Source organism: Pinus tabuliformis, chromosome 5_2 (assembly GCF_031772625.1).
Source record: "Pinus tabuliformis cultivar Carrire ecotype Pingquan chromosome 5_2, CPIR1, whole genome shotgun sequence".
Classification (NCBI taxonomy): domain Eukaryota; kingdom Viridiplantae; phylum Streptophyta; class Pinopsida; order Pinales; family Pinaceae; genus Pinus; species Pinus tabuliformis.
The window spans coordinates 576325049-576341508 of NC_142306.1; positions in this window are offsets into that span (position 1 = coordinate 576325049).

Sequence of the window (16460 nt, forward strand, 5' to 3'; positions counted from 1 at the left end):
TGAAATTTCCAAATTCTACTCCAATTGAAATTATTGAGTCATATGGAAAAATAAACTTTCAAAGAAGGGAGTTGGAAAAGCAGAGGATATATACTTAGGATAGATTGCTGAAAAAGGAAGACAAAGAAATTGTCATGAATGACAATCATAAGGAAAAGGAGATGGTAATCAAAGTTCAACAAATTTACATTACAGAAGGAGGAGTTCATTATTGTGAACCAGAGCAGAGAGATATCATTGAAACAAATGATATAGAGGAGAGTTTAAATCAACATACGGATATGTTGACAAAGGAAATGAAGGAAAACTTAGAGTAGCATACTGAGATGTTGCCAAAGAAGGAAAAGGTAATCATGCCTTATATTTTTAATTCTGATAATTGTTTTATGATTACAAGATTTGTTGAAAATGAGACATACATGTTTCAAATTGAGGAGTCAGTTTTAGAAATGAAGAAGTCTGGAAGTTGCCAGGACAGACATGCTGATGAGGAAAAAGAAAAGCATGAAGATACTATGCTTGAACAACATAGTGATGTATTTAAGGGGAATCAAGTACAAATGAAGTTGGAGGACAATTTACTTTTTGAAAGTAAATTTACAGATATTGAAGATAGGTTGTTTGGACAACAACAAGAGGGTAAGGATGAAAGGGCGGTAGTAAGGATCCAACAACTTCAAAGAGAAGACAGTAAACAACAGTTTGAAGATGAGTGGATAGAGTACAACAACAATTAGCAAAGTAATTATTAGTCAAAGGATAAATTGGACATAGAGATGGAAAGAATAATAAGATTGATGATGAAGGTGCCTGAGAATAAAACAATAGTAAGAAGACTAAGGAGCAGCAGAAAGAAAAACTCAGCAGCAGACTGTGAGAGCATAGCCAGTGGAGAAATGCAACATAAAGTGTGGAAACCAGGAGAACAACAACAAACAATAGCAACAACGAAGGAAAAACTACAAAACATAGTATGAGATCTAGGGAGACAAAGGACAAAAGCACATGATCAGGAGATCATGATTATTTTAACCTTGGAAGTCTGATGTAGGAGCACTGGCTCAGAAACATCATTGTATTTTAGTAGACATAGGGGGTCTTATGTTTTCAAGGAAGTTGGATTCCTATGTATGTAATTATTAATGTTTTGAGTAATTAGAATAGGAATTAATTAGATATTGTGAGGATATTTGTAAATGCTCTCGAATGTAGGAGAACGTGGGTGATTAATGATGATAAGAGAGTTAGAAATCAATTGTAAGTCTTGGAATAGAAAGTGGTTTCATGATTCGAGAAGCTAGAGAGGATTATTAGGGATAAGTAGGAGTCAAAAGTGGACTTAGAGGAATTAGTTCAACAGATTAAGGATCTGAACCAGAATTAGTTCAACGGAACCATTTGTATAAATTTAAGCCTAAAAGGCATAGAGAGTAGTAGGTAGAGGAGTAGCTAGAGAGTAGCTAGTGAGTCAAAGAGTCAGATTGTAAGCCTACGAGCAAGAGAAGAAAGGCCACTGATAAGAAAATAAGGCTAGAGAGAGACTCTTGTGTAAATACTCGTTTATTAATACAAACAACTCGATTCAGAGTTTGTAAAATGTGTACTGTGTAATTGAATTATAATCTGTGTGTGGCTAGAGTGATTCTGTGCAACTTATGTTGCAGGTGTAGAAACAGAGGCGAAATACAGAGAAGAGTAATAGAACAACTTCCAACTGCGATTGGGTAGAAGTTGTTGAGGTAGCTCCACAGTTGCTATTGTGGGTAGAGTTGTCTAGAGATAACAATTCCAACAAAAGAAGTGTTGGGGAGAATTGTTAGTCAGTAAGAGGTTCGAGGAGAGAATCATAGAGCTTGTGTTACGACTTTGTATACATCGGAGGAAGCCTTTAGTGTTATAGTGAAGGTGGAGGAGCATAAAGGCGAGTGGAGTTAAGCGAAGGTGAGAGCTATGGCAGAACAACGAAAGGACAGATCCTTGAAGAAAACCGGAATCACAGAAGACATTGAAGAAATGACATAAAACCAAAGTAAAGAGCAACGGGGGTAGGAGAGTACGAGATGCCTTGATCGTGGTTGAAGTCCCGTAGTAGATCTTAGTCATTGATCGCAAAATTCAATGCTCACGTCATAGTCAACAACGGGGTTAAGATGGTAGATAACCCGCGTGATATTTGAAGGGCTGTAGATCGTAGGATTAACGGCCTCCGTCATCCAACGGATATCAGGCCGTAAAGAGATCGAGCTTTAATGACAAGGGCGAACACAAAATTCTATAGATTGAGTGTTTATAATTCTCATCGGGTCTGTAAAAGCGTTAAATGTCACGTAAGTGATCCACTTGATATTGTTGTGGACCATCGGATCAAGCGGATCTTGATTAAACGATTATAAAGCATCGGTTTGGTTTGTTGATCGGGAAGAAGTACAATTGTCCGATCGAGGGTAAGATTGAGGGTGGATATTGAAGGGAAAAAGGATATGTGGAGAGCGGACCTGAAGAGGTTATAGGCGCAGCTTTAAATGTATTGAGGTTCGGTTGTGTTGTCGCACGTTGCTTGCGAAAGGTGATGGAAGCACATGTTGATGTGATGTGATATTGAGAGAGCCATTGATCTGATGAATGAAATCAACGATGGGGAAAGGCAATCACATATCGCAATTCGGGAGTTTCGAAGGATTGTTCTATTGAGTTATAAAGTCTCGTTAGAAATAAAATTGAAGGGTTAGACCAAAGAAAGTCTAATGAAATGTCTTCGCATGAGAAAATGAAGGGGCCTTAAACCTTAGCTTATGAAGGTTGACTAAGCAGGTCATTGATATTCCTGGGACGAATGAGATTATGCATTTTTATGTGGATACTGTGGGTATAGCGGGTTTTACCTACATCAGAAGGTGAGGGAGCTAGAGGGTCGATGTGCAACATACAAATTTTGATGTATAGATGTGCATGCTTTTTTTTTAGGAGCACAACAAAGCCTATTTGCAGGTCCCTAGTTGTTGCAAGGGCATTGTGCAAAGAAGGAAGCAAGGCTGCATGGCTGTGAGTTCCATCAGAAAGAGAGAGATGATAATGAGGGGTTGCAACCCTAGCGGTGCATATTTGCTCGATGAAAATGACTTGGAGGAATGCCTGTACCTTGGTAGAACCAACAAGAAACAATGAAAGTGCATTGCTAGTCAAGTTTGTCTCCATTGTGATATGAATTTGTTGTTCAAGGAGAGGAGTTGCAAGTGAATACCAAATGTTAGTGCACAAAAACAAAAGTAATTTGTGTAGTAAATTGAAGGAAAAACCTAAAGAGTTTATCTTAAAGGACATGAAGGAACAACAAAAATTAAAGGGGAAAGTGTGGAATATATAAAAGCATGTGAAAAGAAAAACGGGTAAGAATGAAGGTGATACCACTAACAAAGATATTTCTAGACTACTCTCTTTTTGATTTGTGCAATTTTTATGTTCCAATGTTAAATGTTTCATGGATAAGAAAACAAATTAATTAAAAAAACAACGCGTATCATGGAATTGGTTTCTTTGAGTGTAGGAAAGTTTTGGAGGGAACTAAGGAGGGGTTTGGCAATTTGAATGAGTTACCTAGAAGACATCGAGGTCTTGGTCAAGAAAATAGACCTTAAAGTTGTGGCAAAATTTTCTTAGCAATCTTTGCACTGGTAGTAGCAAGGAAAAGGAGGAAGAATAGATTCAATTACATTAGTTGTTTGTGAAATAAAGTGTTTTTGTTTGCATTTATGCCAGTTACAACTTTCCAACCTATTCAAAATACCTTGTAACTTTTCTCATGAACTTAATTTATAGATTCATTCCGTTAATATATTATAAGAAAAATATAGGCTAGTCGTTTTTGTCAGATCAAATCTCTCACTGTATTCAATATACAAGACCATGTGGTATTCTCCACAAAGCAGAGTGTGTGAAGGAAAATATAGGTTAGAAATAAGGGATTGAAACATGTTTTCAGATAACATGTAACATCACATAGATAACAACCATAAATTAGGTAACATCACATAGATAACAACCATAATTTAAAGACTTCCACAACAGAAAAAAATCCATTTAATATGTGAGGATAATCTGTTCATATGAGAAGGTCATATTTCAATAAAGCTGAAATTATTTTACATTGATCAAAGGATCTGCGATGTTTTACCACGCTATAGTTTTGCTACATCTGCATCTATATGGTATTGTTGAAATAGGATACTCAATTTTTCAGTTTTCTTGTATGATTGATTAAGATGATTTAGAACATATTTTATGCATGATTGATATTAAGATGATTTTGAACATGTATTTGGATCAATATTTCCATAATATAATTAGAACATTAGGATGTTAGAGAAAAATTACCTAAAGCTTCTAGTTGATAATGAATTAACTATTGATGAATTGGGATGATATTTAAATGTTTTCTATAGGAGAGGATTAAGCCTCAACAAGTTGTTTGGAGGACAACCAAAAGTTTGAAAAAGATGGAAGAAGTTGTAGAGCGTTCAGATGATATGTGGACCATACTTGCAATTACATTGGATACTGAGAAAACATACAAGGACAATGCACATAGAACTATTAAAATAGGCAGATGACCTAGTAAAATGTCGTAGTTCCTTTTTGCTTGTTTCTAATATTAATTACAACATATACACAAATTGGAACTGGCCACCTAAAAGTTTTGCTAAGATAGCTGAATATATATTCTTTTTGCATTGTCTATCTTGCTTTTATAAACGCTGTTTGTGTTTTCAATTCCTTTATTTTAATCATGTGTGTTCCTAGACTAAAGAACAAAATGTTGAAGATATATGAAATATATCTTGCTAAATACTTAAATGCTCTCAAGGAGACATGTCTCATTTAACTTCCCCATAAGCTATTTCAATATAGAGAACCTTAAAATTGCATATGTGCACACCATAAACCCTATGAAGGAAAACACATAGGCACACAAATTGCAAAGCAGATGTAGCATAAACTGCAATTTATAGAACCCTAGAATTACATTCTGCACATAAATCCTAATAGAATTGCAATCGACATGAAATCATGGGAAACAATATCATACTAAATATAGTAGAAATTGCATAGTACTCAATCATAAAGTCCAATTCACAAAGCCTTAAAAACGTATTTGTGCACAACATAGATCCTATTAATCATGGAAAACTTATTAAGAGAAACAATATACTACATATAACAGAAACCACAACACTTGGAATATATTCCATGGAATAATAAAGGTAATTCTTGCAACTATGTTCAACTTCAATTATAGAGGCAAAAAAGGACAAAATAGATCCATTAACCCTTAATGGATTCACAGTAGTTGTGTGACTTTAAATGATGAAACCTTGTAGTCTAGGAAAAAGTGAGTTAAATTTTGTAAGCAAATTTATGCTAGAAAGAAGATGTGAGCTGATCATGACTTATATTATGTTATGATACAATTGTCAGGCCAGTGCTATAAATTAATTTTGGGCAATATGATTGCGGGGTTAAATTTGTCTTTTTTCTTTACTGTAACGCCCATTATTTTTCAGCCAAGTCAGGGACTTATTTAGCCCAAACTACTATGGAAAATCTATTCATATCAGAATTGAACTTCTTTCATGGCTGAGAATTTTCTTATTTTTCCTTGGAACCAAATCTCGGCCAACAATAATAAACTCCCAAATGTGTACCATGAGGCCACTGCTCAGTTGACATGGGAGTAAACTTGTTACTAACTTATATTCAGGTGCATCTAATGGAAAATCAATAATTGGAAAATAAATGTGGTGCATATGACCATAGCCATGTATAGAGGAAATTCCTTCCTATTAATAAATACATTCCTCAGAAAAACAAAATATGAAGACCTCTATTTGAATATGTAGAAAAATCTTCAAAAGCAACGTTCAAATGACTTCTAAATCAAAGTTTTATTGAATCCGATCATTGGTATAACTAAGAGACAAAATGAAAATTTATTTTATTTGTCATATCCTGAACACTATACAAAGCTTGGACAATGGGCTATTGATATTTTTCAACCTAACTAATAGTGTAACTTGTAAGGTATCAAACCTTCTAAGACAAAATATGAGTTCACCAACTAGATTTTTCATCCTTGATCCATAAGGAAAATTAGTAACTAGGGTGAGTTCACTAGGAAAATTTGCATCCTTAATCTAGTAGGTAAATCCATAACTAAGGTCCATATATTTCTCGTACTTAAGAGAAAGATATGCTAGATTTCTCATCATTGATTTAGAAGGTAAATTCGTAATTCATACCTCAGAGAAGAATATTTTTTCAATTCAACACAAATAGAGACAAATATATTTGTTCTTACATAAGTGAAAAAATGCCAAGAACTCCCTCTAGAACCCATTTTACATTACAATATACCCACCCAAAAAAGAGTAGTGCTACATTGTAAAAATACAAAGTAAAATGCAATATACCCACCCAAGAAAGAGTAGTGCTACATTGTAAAACTACAAAGTAAAATGCTGTAAAGCTCCATGGAAAAATCTGAAAATGTTTTGTTGTATAAAAAATTCTATGTTTAACAATTTCAAATTGAATTTTAGTATATAATATTTTTTTTACTAAAGAGGCCTCCTTTTTGTAAATCCTTATGAAAAAAAAACTAATAAATCATTGTTAAACTAATTTCTCAAGGACCAAAAAAGAGTAGTGCTACATTGTAAAACTACAAAGTAAAATGCAGCTAAAGCTCTATAAATCCTTGAGAAAAAAGAACTAATAAATCAATGTTAAACTAATTTCTTAAGGAACAAAAAAGGGTAGTGATACATTGTAAAACTGCAAAGTAGCATGCAACTAAAGCTTCATGGAAAAATCTGAAATTGTTTTTTTGTATACAAATTGGTATGTTGAACAACCTTGAATTGAATTTTAGTATACAATATTTTTTACTGAAGAGGCCTCCTTTTTTTAAATCCTCCAGAAAAAAATAGCAAATAAATCAATGTTAAACTAATCTCTTAGGGATAAAAAATTTGAGATGCATACCTCTGGATATGTAAAACACAATTTACTAAGGATCAAGAACTTGAGATTCCTAGCTCTCAACAACCAATAGCACAATATATCTTGCCAAGTTAACACAAATCTATGTTAGTTTATTGTTATTTAAATATTATAAGTAAAATGACTAATCCAACTTTCCCAAGACATGTCTTTATTTTTAAACTTTTTAAAATACCAAGTCACCATCCTTAGAGAGACAAGCCTAGAGAAATTTATTGTTATTTAAATATAATAATTAAAATAAATAATTCATCCCTGCCAAGACATGGCTCTATTTTTCATTTTATTAAAATACTATCCATTATCCCTAGACAGGCCTAGAGCACATCCTTTCTCTATGTGCAATAGAAAAACAAGAAATGGTCCTACAAAACCTCCCTTGTTCATATGAAATAACAAATTCAATAAGAAATTAAACCCCTTGCTTAAGACAATACAGGTTTTAACTATTTTTAAAAGGAGCAACATAAAGAAACTATAAGAGAAATTCCCTTTAACGTTTTCTTAGTAGAATAATAACGAAAGGCCTTTATAATATGGACTATATGGAGATCTTCCAACTACTCTTTGTTTATGACAACATAGCTACAAAGTTTGGCATAGTGAATAAATATTATGGATCCAGACCTTCAACCATGTAATTTCAAAAAACAATCACTGAAATTGTATCAGAGTAGAAGTTAAAAGGCACGGGTTTCACAAAAAAGAAAGTCCTTTTTATTTCACATAGAAGATTTTTTTGCTGTTGTAGAATTGGACACAATTTCTGTGTCAAAGAACAACATGAAATTAATTGAGCAGTGCATGGAAACCCTGAAATGGAAGGTTATGATTTCTGAGATGGTAAGGATATATTTATTGCAAGACTTAAAAAAGATGAAGATACCAAAATTAAGGATATCCGTGACTGCGAAACTAATTGATGCAACAACACGCCATCATCCATCAAGGTAAATCCTTTAGAAGGACAGGAAAGGAAAGAAACACAGAATCTTGGTTTAATCATTCCAAAACAAACATTTGGCATAACATGCATTTGGCAGATTGGACAAAAATGACTGGAATGACCTTCTGGCTTATGGGTATGACTAGTTAGAACTAACTACTTATTGGAATTGGATGCTCTGACGGAACAAGAAAGATTGAATTTGAAGTCACAAGACTAGCAAGTGAACTCGGTGACTCACAGTCAAAGGTGATGCAACTCAAGGAAGATGCGAGAACAATAGAAGGGAACGACCAAAAACTATCTAGCGTTGCAAGAAAAACTCACAATTTACGAGTTGAAGATAAAAGAAGTAGAAGAAAATTGCAATCCAAACTTCTCCACGGAGAGATGAACCAGGAAAACTGCATAATTGAGGATGAATTGTTTCGTGCACATAATCACTAATATAACAAGAAACAAATAACGAAAGAGAACAAAACAATGAAAATGATAAATCCTAACTCTCCATTTTCATTCCTTCCCCATTAAATAATGACCACATACATAACTTTTCTCATAACACGAATGGGAAATAGAGGAATAAGCTCCATGATGAAGTTTCTCCATTGAAATAGGTGAAAAGATTCAACAAAATCCTTTGATTCACACTTCAAAAATTGGATATATCTCCACTGAGAGCATGTCAACAGTAGATTTTTTGACAATGCTTCAATTATATAATCTTTCATATTCCATCATGTGTTAGACTTTAAACAAACGTTGAACTATTGGTCATACATAATCAATGGAAACAAAATAGAAGATCAAATCCTTGTTATTATAGTACCTTAGATTTTTTTTTTTTTAATAAATACCTAGCTATGCCATTTCACTGAGACCAAACAACATCAACATAAAATTTCCTCATCATGGAATATTTTTCAAAAAGATTAGACCCATTGAAAACATATTGTGAAAATGTTTGGAAGAGCTTAGAGTAGATGTGGGCAAAATACCTAGCTAGAGGTGTTATATTTTATTACTAGGACATGAGTTCACCAATTTTGCTTAAAGGTTTTAATATCCAAATGAGTAGTGCGTATGCTTGCCATGATTTACACTGCATACTCAGTGTTTTGAAGATGAGATTAAGGTCTCTGAAGATAAGCTTAATGCTCTTACATCTTCCAAGATGAGGTCAAGGTCTTTAAAGATAAGATTAATGCTGTGACATCTTTTCTGGAGCAAGCTTTGGTAAGGAATGAAGAGATGGAGCAGATGTTGAAGTCGATTCAAGGTAGCTCCTAAGAAAATGAGTTACAAGCTAGTGCCTCGAGGCAAAGACACCTTGAGATTGGATATTTAATTGCCATTTCTCATGGTAAGGACAAGGAGACTACAAAGAAGTCAACAGAATTGGTATCACTACTGAAATGGGAAGAGAAAAGGAGTTCTGAGCTCAAAGAACAGTTAACGTTGGCACAAACAAAGTAGTGAGGTTGAATTTGAAGGAAAACAATTTTCTAAGAAGGCATATGAACTCGAGTGAAGCTTGAGGATAGTTTAATAGAAGTTGAAGCGACTTTGGCACAACTTAATGATGAAATATTTCAACTTGAGGAGTCGAATGCACATATGCAAACTGAGGTCAAAGTATCTGAATATAGGATTAGTGCTTTGACATCTTCATTAGAGAAATATTCAACCAAGAATGAAGAGTTGGAACAGAAGTCAAAGTCCATTCAAGACAGTAAAAGAACCAAGCAAGAGAAATAAATGAGGAAAATACTTTGTGAAAGATTGGGGTGCAAACAAGCTAGAAAGTGAAAGCGAGGCTCAAGAAGAAGATTCTACAGAAACAAAAAATAAAGAAGAAATTAATTTCATGAATGTAGTTAATTACTACATCGAGGCTCTATTTATTTTCATTCGATTACTCATGAGAGATTTTAAATTGTATAATAGACATCAGATGTCAATACAATTCGGAAGAAGCGAAAGGTCGTCCTCCGTACTACTGGAGCTAAGTAAAAGGAGGAGAAATGTAAGTTGATCATTCAATAGTTATAAGAGTATCATGATTTCTATCTCGTCCTTTTGAAACCCTTTGAAACCCCTAGAGCCCAGATGGAGATTATAATATGATATAAAGTAAACAGTAAAAACAACAATAAATCAAACTATGAACTGTAACATTAGGTATCTGAACATCAGAGGAATCCATAAATATATTCAACTCTTGAAAAATTGCAACACACACACACAGAAAAAAGTAAGAATTTACACTCAAAATAAATCGTATTACAACAACAAAAAGCTACACGCATAAAATGACAGTAAAAAACTAGAGTAAAAAGTAACAGTCAATAATTACAGTCAAAATAAATCATGTCCATGTCCATTCCGCCAAGAAATTCCCCCATTAACAAGCATTTGTGTGCATAATAAGCCCACGCAACGCTAAATGTCAGTTTCTGCAACCCGGACCAAAGGGAGTTTCTGCGAGGCCTTTAGTTTTAAATTGGAAAAAAGTAATGACCCCCATAAAGAACAAGAAGGATAAGGGCACTCATGTTCCAGCACACTGGAGTCACCTTAAAAAAAACCTGTGAGTAGGAAGGATAACACCACTGACCAAGAAGAAGGATAGAGAACCCCTATTGAGGCAACATAACCACACTGCAAAGTGACACATTTTTGTTATTTTGTTTTGATAGACCACACGCCTTACACACTTAAGGCACAAAGGACATGTGAAAACTCCCCTTCTCTAGGTGTTGCTGCATTTTAAGTGCCCACTACATTTGTTAGACTCATGGATCACTTAATATAATTTTCTCAGTGAATGTTCATTGGTACAATTTTTGTAGCATTCTAACTGTGCATAAGTGTGAACAATATCCTTATGTGTTCCAAGAGACCTACTATTTTCTTGTTGTTTAAACTCTCCGCAAATTCATTATGGAGGATTCCTTCATCATGATCAAGCCCAACGATGGGCAACCTTGATTGGTGGGAGAAATGATATCTAGGTTCGAGAAGGGTTTTATTTTTGAAAGGTTCCAATATCAAAAAATTGTAGAAATTATGGTGTAGATTTTCAACTGCTCATGAAGTTTTAATAAAAATCATAAGACACAAACCTACTCTACTACTTTGCAGAATTTAATTTACAATTTAGAACAAAAATTTCATATATGCAATAAGAAATAACACACATGCACACAATATTTTTCATGAGGAAATCCAACTTCTAAAAACCCTAATGCCTGCTTGCATTAATATGATGAATAGAGATATATTACAATTGCTTTGCTCATTTGAGCACAACCTACAAGTGAATAACCTATGTCTCTACTCACTAAGAAGCTCTGACCCAGAGTTAGTCAATTTATTCCTCTCTTTGAGCCCCTATTTCCTTGCACAATTCCTTGAGAAATTAGGTCCCTATTATTCAGGAATTTCTCCAAAATGGATTGTGCAATTTGCAAGGTTGATCATCAGACTACATTCAACACATGTACACTGAAGACTAGTCTACAATTGATGTTACACTGCCTTGGAATCTCCACCAAACCTATGGAACTTGAATTCTCTGCATGCGCTAGCTATTTTGGGCTGATTGATCAATTAACTAGATGATCACTAAGTTTGATTGTAGTCTAAATGCACAACTGACGTTCCACTAGTTCCTCCAACAATTGGAACTAGTTTAACTGAAAACAACATGAGATAGCTGACTTTGACTGCTACAAATGAGAAATCACACATGCTTAAATGAACTCTAACTCCTCCAACTCGAATTTACTGAGTAAACTGGGTGACACAATCCATTTCACACAAGTTAACTGCATCCAAGTTGCCTGCTGATGTGGAAATCTGAATTTTCTCAATTTAATCAAGGCAAAATCAAATTGAGAATTTCTTATTGCATTTTTCAACACTCCCTCTTAGCAAAAAAGGGATTATCAACCACCCTTGTCCTGCACCTGTGGAACTCAAACTTGCCACTTGAAAAAGCCTTTGTCAAAATGTCAGCATCTTGTCCCTTTTTCAGAATGTAGTGTAGCAACATTATCCGCCTTTGCACACAGTCTCGTAAATGGTGATACCAAATATCTATATGCTTGGATCGATCGTGAAATACAGGATCTCAGGGAGCTTCATGTAACTCTGATTATCACATAGATCATAGTTGGATCCATCATCTGAACAAATAGTCCAACAAGTATCTTTCTCATCTAGATCGTCTCACATGTTGCTTGACTTGCAGCCATGTATTCTGCTTTTGTCGAGTTAAGCGCCACAGATCATTGTTTCCTTCTATACCAGGAAACAACTGTGGACCCAACACTGAAAATTCCACCTGATGTACTCTTTCGGTCTGATGGACTCCCTACCCAATCTGCATCTTTGAAGCCACACAACTTCACTCCCTCTGTCTGTCTGTACCATAGTCCAAACTGGGTAGTGCCTCTGAGGTACCGTAAAACATGCTTAGATGCCTTCCAAAATAATTTGGTTGGCCTAACCATAGCTTGGCTCAGCTAGTTGATTGAATAACACATATCTGGTTGTGTGTTCACAAGATACATTAGTGAACCCACTAGCTACCGATAAATGGTAGTATCCACTTCCTCACCTGAAGTGGAATCCTCCTTCCTCGAGTTGGTCACTAGAGGTGTCTCCATGGGTTTGAAACTCTCCATGCGGAATATTTGTAGTATCTTATTTGCATACTTACCTTGACAGAAAAACAATTCCCCATCGCCTTTCCATACTTCCAACCCGAGGAAGTAGTGCATGAGACCCATATCCTTCATTTCAAATTCCCTTGCAAGGTTCTACTTGCAAAATTTGATCAACTACTCATCATTAGTTAAAATTAAATCATCAAAATATAATAAAATAATAAGCAATTTACCTTCTACCAATATATTGTATATATTTTCATCCGCTTCACTTTTGGTGAAGCCCAAACCGGTGAGATAACTATCGATCTTAGTGTACTAAACATGGGATGCTTGCTTGAGTCTGCAAACACAAGACTCTCAAATAAATGTCTCAAAACCTTTTGGTTGCTCGATGTACATCTCCTCCTCAATAAATCCATTGAGAAATGTTGTTTTTACATCCATCTGGTGGATCTTCCACCCCATCTACACAGATAGTGAAAGAATTGATCTAATGGATGAGTACCTTGCTGTAGGAGAAAAGATCTCCTCATAATCAATTCCCTCAACTTGAGAGCACCCCTTGGCCACAAATATGGTCGTATACTTCTCTATGCTCCTGTTTGCTGCATGCTTAACCTTGAAGATCCATCTTGAACCCACTACTGATTTATCTGCCCGTCTTGGGACCACTTCTCAAACATTGTTCTTGACAATGGATTTATATTCCTCCACCATTTCATCAACCATACAGATTTCTCTACCACTTCCTTGAAATAGGATGACTCAACCTTTACAAGCTCAGTCATTAGAGCCATGTAGCTAGTGTACTGATTAGGTGACCTTGTCTTCCTGCACAAATTTGAAGGAGCACCCACATTCTCCCTTGCATCCTGCACAAGTCTCTCAACTTCTCTGGTTCTTTTTCTTCCTTCTCTATATGGTTATGCTTGAGAGGATGTCTCCACTCTATGCTCCTTAATTGGTGGCTACTCCACAACTTCCTAAGGCTCCTCCTTTGGAGCTAAAAGCTCCTCTTCTGTTGGGATCTAAAGCTCCCTCTCAAGAGAGAACCACATCTCTTTCTCCTCATAAAAATTTACATCCCTTCACACAAATGTCATTCTAAGGGATGGAAGTACACATGATAGTTGTGGGGAGTTTCTTTGTAACCCACAAATATCCCCAATTATGTTGTCGGCTCAAGATTCTTCCTTGATTCTTTGGAGACATGGAAGTAAACAGAGGCTCCAAAAATCCTGAAGGGCGACACATCTCACTTCCTCCCCAAGAAATCCTCCTTTGGTGTAATAATACCAGAATCTGATGAGGACTTCAGTTCTGCAAATAGACTGCTATGTTGCATGCTTCAACCCACAAATGTAGAGGTATGCCTTGTTTATGCAACATAGCCCTTGCAACTCCCACAATGCTACGATTATTTCTCTTAGCCACCCCATTATGCTGTGGGTTGTGGGGTGTTGTCAACTCTCGTCGAATTCCTTCTTTCACACATAAATTTTTGAATTCATTCGAGACATACTCACCTCCATTATCGCTCTTGAGAGCCTTCACCTTCTTGTAAATTTCTTTCTCAATGAGTGCCTTGAATTCTACGAACTTGGAGAATGTCTCATATTTCTTTAGCATGAAGAAGATCCAACACTTGAGAATTCGTCAAGAAAAATGAAAAAATATTTGTGTCTGGCAGTGGAGGCTGTCAAGAAAGGTCCATAGAAATTAGAGTGGATCTCTTCCAAGACTGCATGTGTTTTGTTATCCTGATCATGGAATGTGGATTTTGTGTACTTACCTAATGTACATCATTTGTATACATCTTACTGCTCAAGTGATCCTTTGGTGAGGCCTGTGGTTACTTGTTGCATAATCTTCAGGGCGCCATGATGCAGATGGCAAAGTCTTCTATGTTAAAATATCATGGCTCTATGCCATCTCCACCTTTGTTCTTAATGCAACACAGTCTTCCACATATAGCTTATACAAGTTATTCACACGAACCATGATCTACTTCACCTGTCCTGTGGCTGTGTGTCTCAGGAATGCCTTTCCATTGCTAAGGAACACATCATAACCACATTCTTCCAAAACTACAATAGAGATGATATTTTTCATTAGGATCAGAATGAACATGACATCCTTGGGCATGAGAGTGGGTCCCGACTCCCTCTAAAAGGAGGTTGTACCAATCCTAGTCATGTTGTACCTTCCATCGTCCCCCAACCCAATGTGCATTTGCAAGTATTTCTCCTCCATATCATTGATAAAATCTCTACACCTTGTCATGTGCAATGAGGCACTTGAGTCCAAGTACCACACGCTACCAGTCATTGTGCTGGTCATGCATGCGATACAGGTAAAGTCAAGCTTGAACTGTGAAGCCAAGGCTTCACCTACTCCTCCTCCCGAGGTCTTCTTTCTTTCCTTTTTGTGGACACTTCGTAGTATAGTGCCTGAATTCATGATAATAGAAGCATTTAATTTTGGAAAAATATTTCTTCTTTTCCCCTTCGCCAGACTCTGGTTTGGATTGAGATTTCTTCCCTTTTCCTTTCTTTCCCTTTCAAAACAATGCAAATTTTTCTTCATCCTCTCCCTTAGATCAAGTCCCATCTATGGTATTCCAACTTATTTCCTCCTGTACCAAATCATACCATAAGCATTCCTAATTCGGTAGTTTCTCCCTCCTGTTCACCGAATCTTGATAACTATGCCAACTCTTGGGAAGGCCCAGAAGGGCTAGGCTTACCAAGTCATCCTCTATAAAATTAACACCAACCCCACCAAGTTCATCACGACATTGTGTGAACCTACTCAGATACTGTGGAATAGTGCCATTCTTCCTCATCTTGATATTTCAAAGTTTATCCTTGAGCACCAACTTCCTGTGGTCACTACTATTCTCAAACAATTATGTCAATGCTTTCCATATTGCAAATAGAGTTTCTTTCTGGTGGAGATTTGAGACAATGTGATCTCGCACTCCCTCCAATATTATTCTCCTCGCCTTGGCTACATATTTTTTCCACTGAGCAAGGTTTTGGGTATCAGATGCTTGTGTTTTTTCAACATCTATCTTGATGTATTCTAGCAAGCCATTGTCATCCAATACTACCTCCATGTGATGAAATTAGAGGTGCCTTCCAAGGCATACTCTAGCCTCAACCCATTAAAGGTATTCTTCTCAGCTCTGAAGAGATCCTGCTACACTGAACATCAAATTCGATCCTCCTGATAAACAACTTAAAAATTATTGTTCTACTATGAATCCTACTATGATACCATGCATAAATTATGGTGTGTATTTGTAATTACTCATGAAGTTTTAATCAAAATCACAAGACACAAATATACTCTACTGCTCTGCAGAAGTTAATTCACAATTTAGAATAAAAAATTTAGACATGAAATAAGAAATAACACACACGCACACAATATTTTTCCTGGGGAAAGAAATCTTATAAGAAATCCAATGCCTGCTTGGATTAATTTGATGAATAGAGATGTATTGCAATTTCTTTACTCAACTGAGCATAACCTGCCAGTGAATAACCTCTATCTATGTTCACTGAGAAGATCTGACCTAGACTTAGTTAATTTCTGCCTCTGCTTGAGCCCCTATTTCCTTGTGAATTTCCTTGAGAAATTCGGCCCCTATTATTTAGGAATTTCTCTAAAATGGATTGCATAATTCTCAAGGTTGATCATCGGACTGCATGCAACACCTGTACACTCAAGACTAGTCTACAACTATTGTTACACTTTGTTAGGCCCCTATACTACTA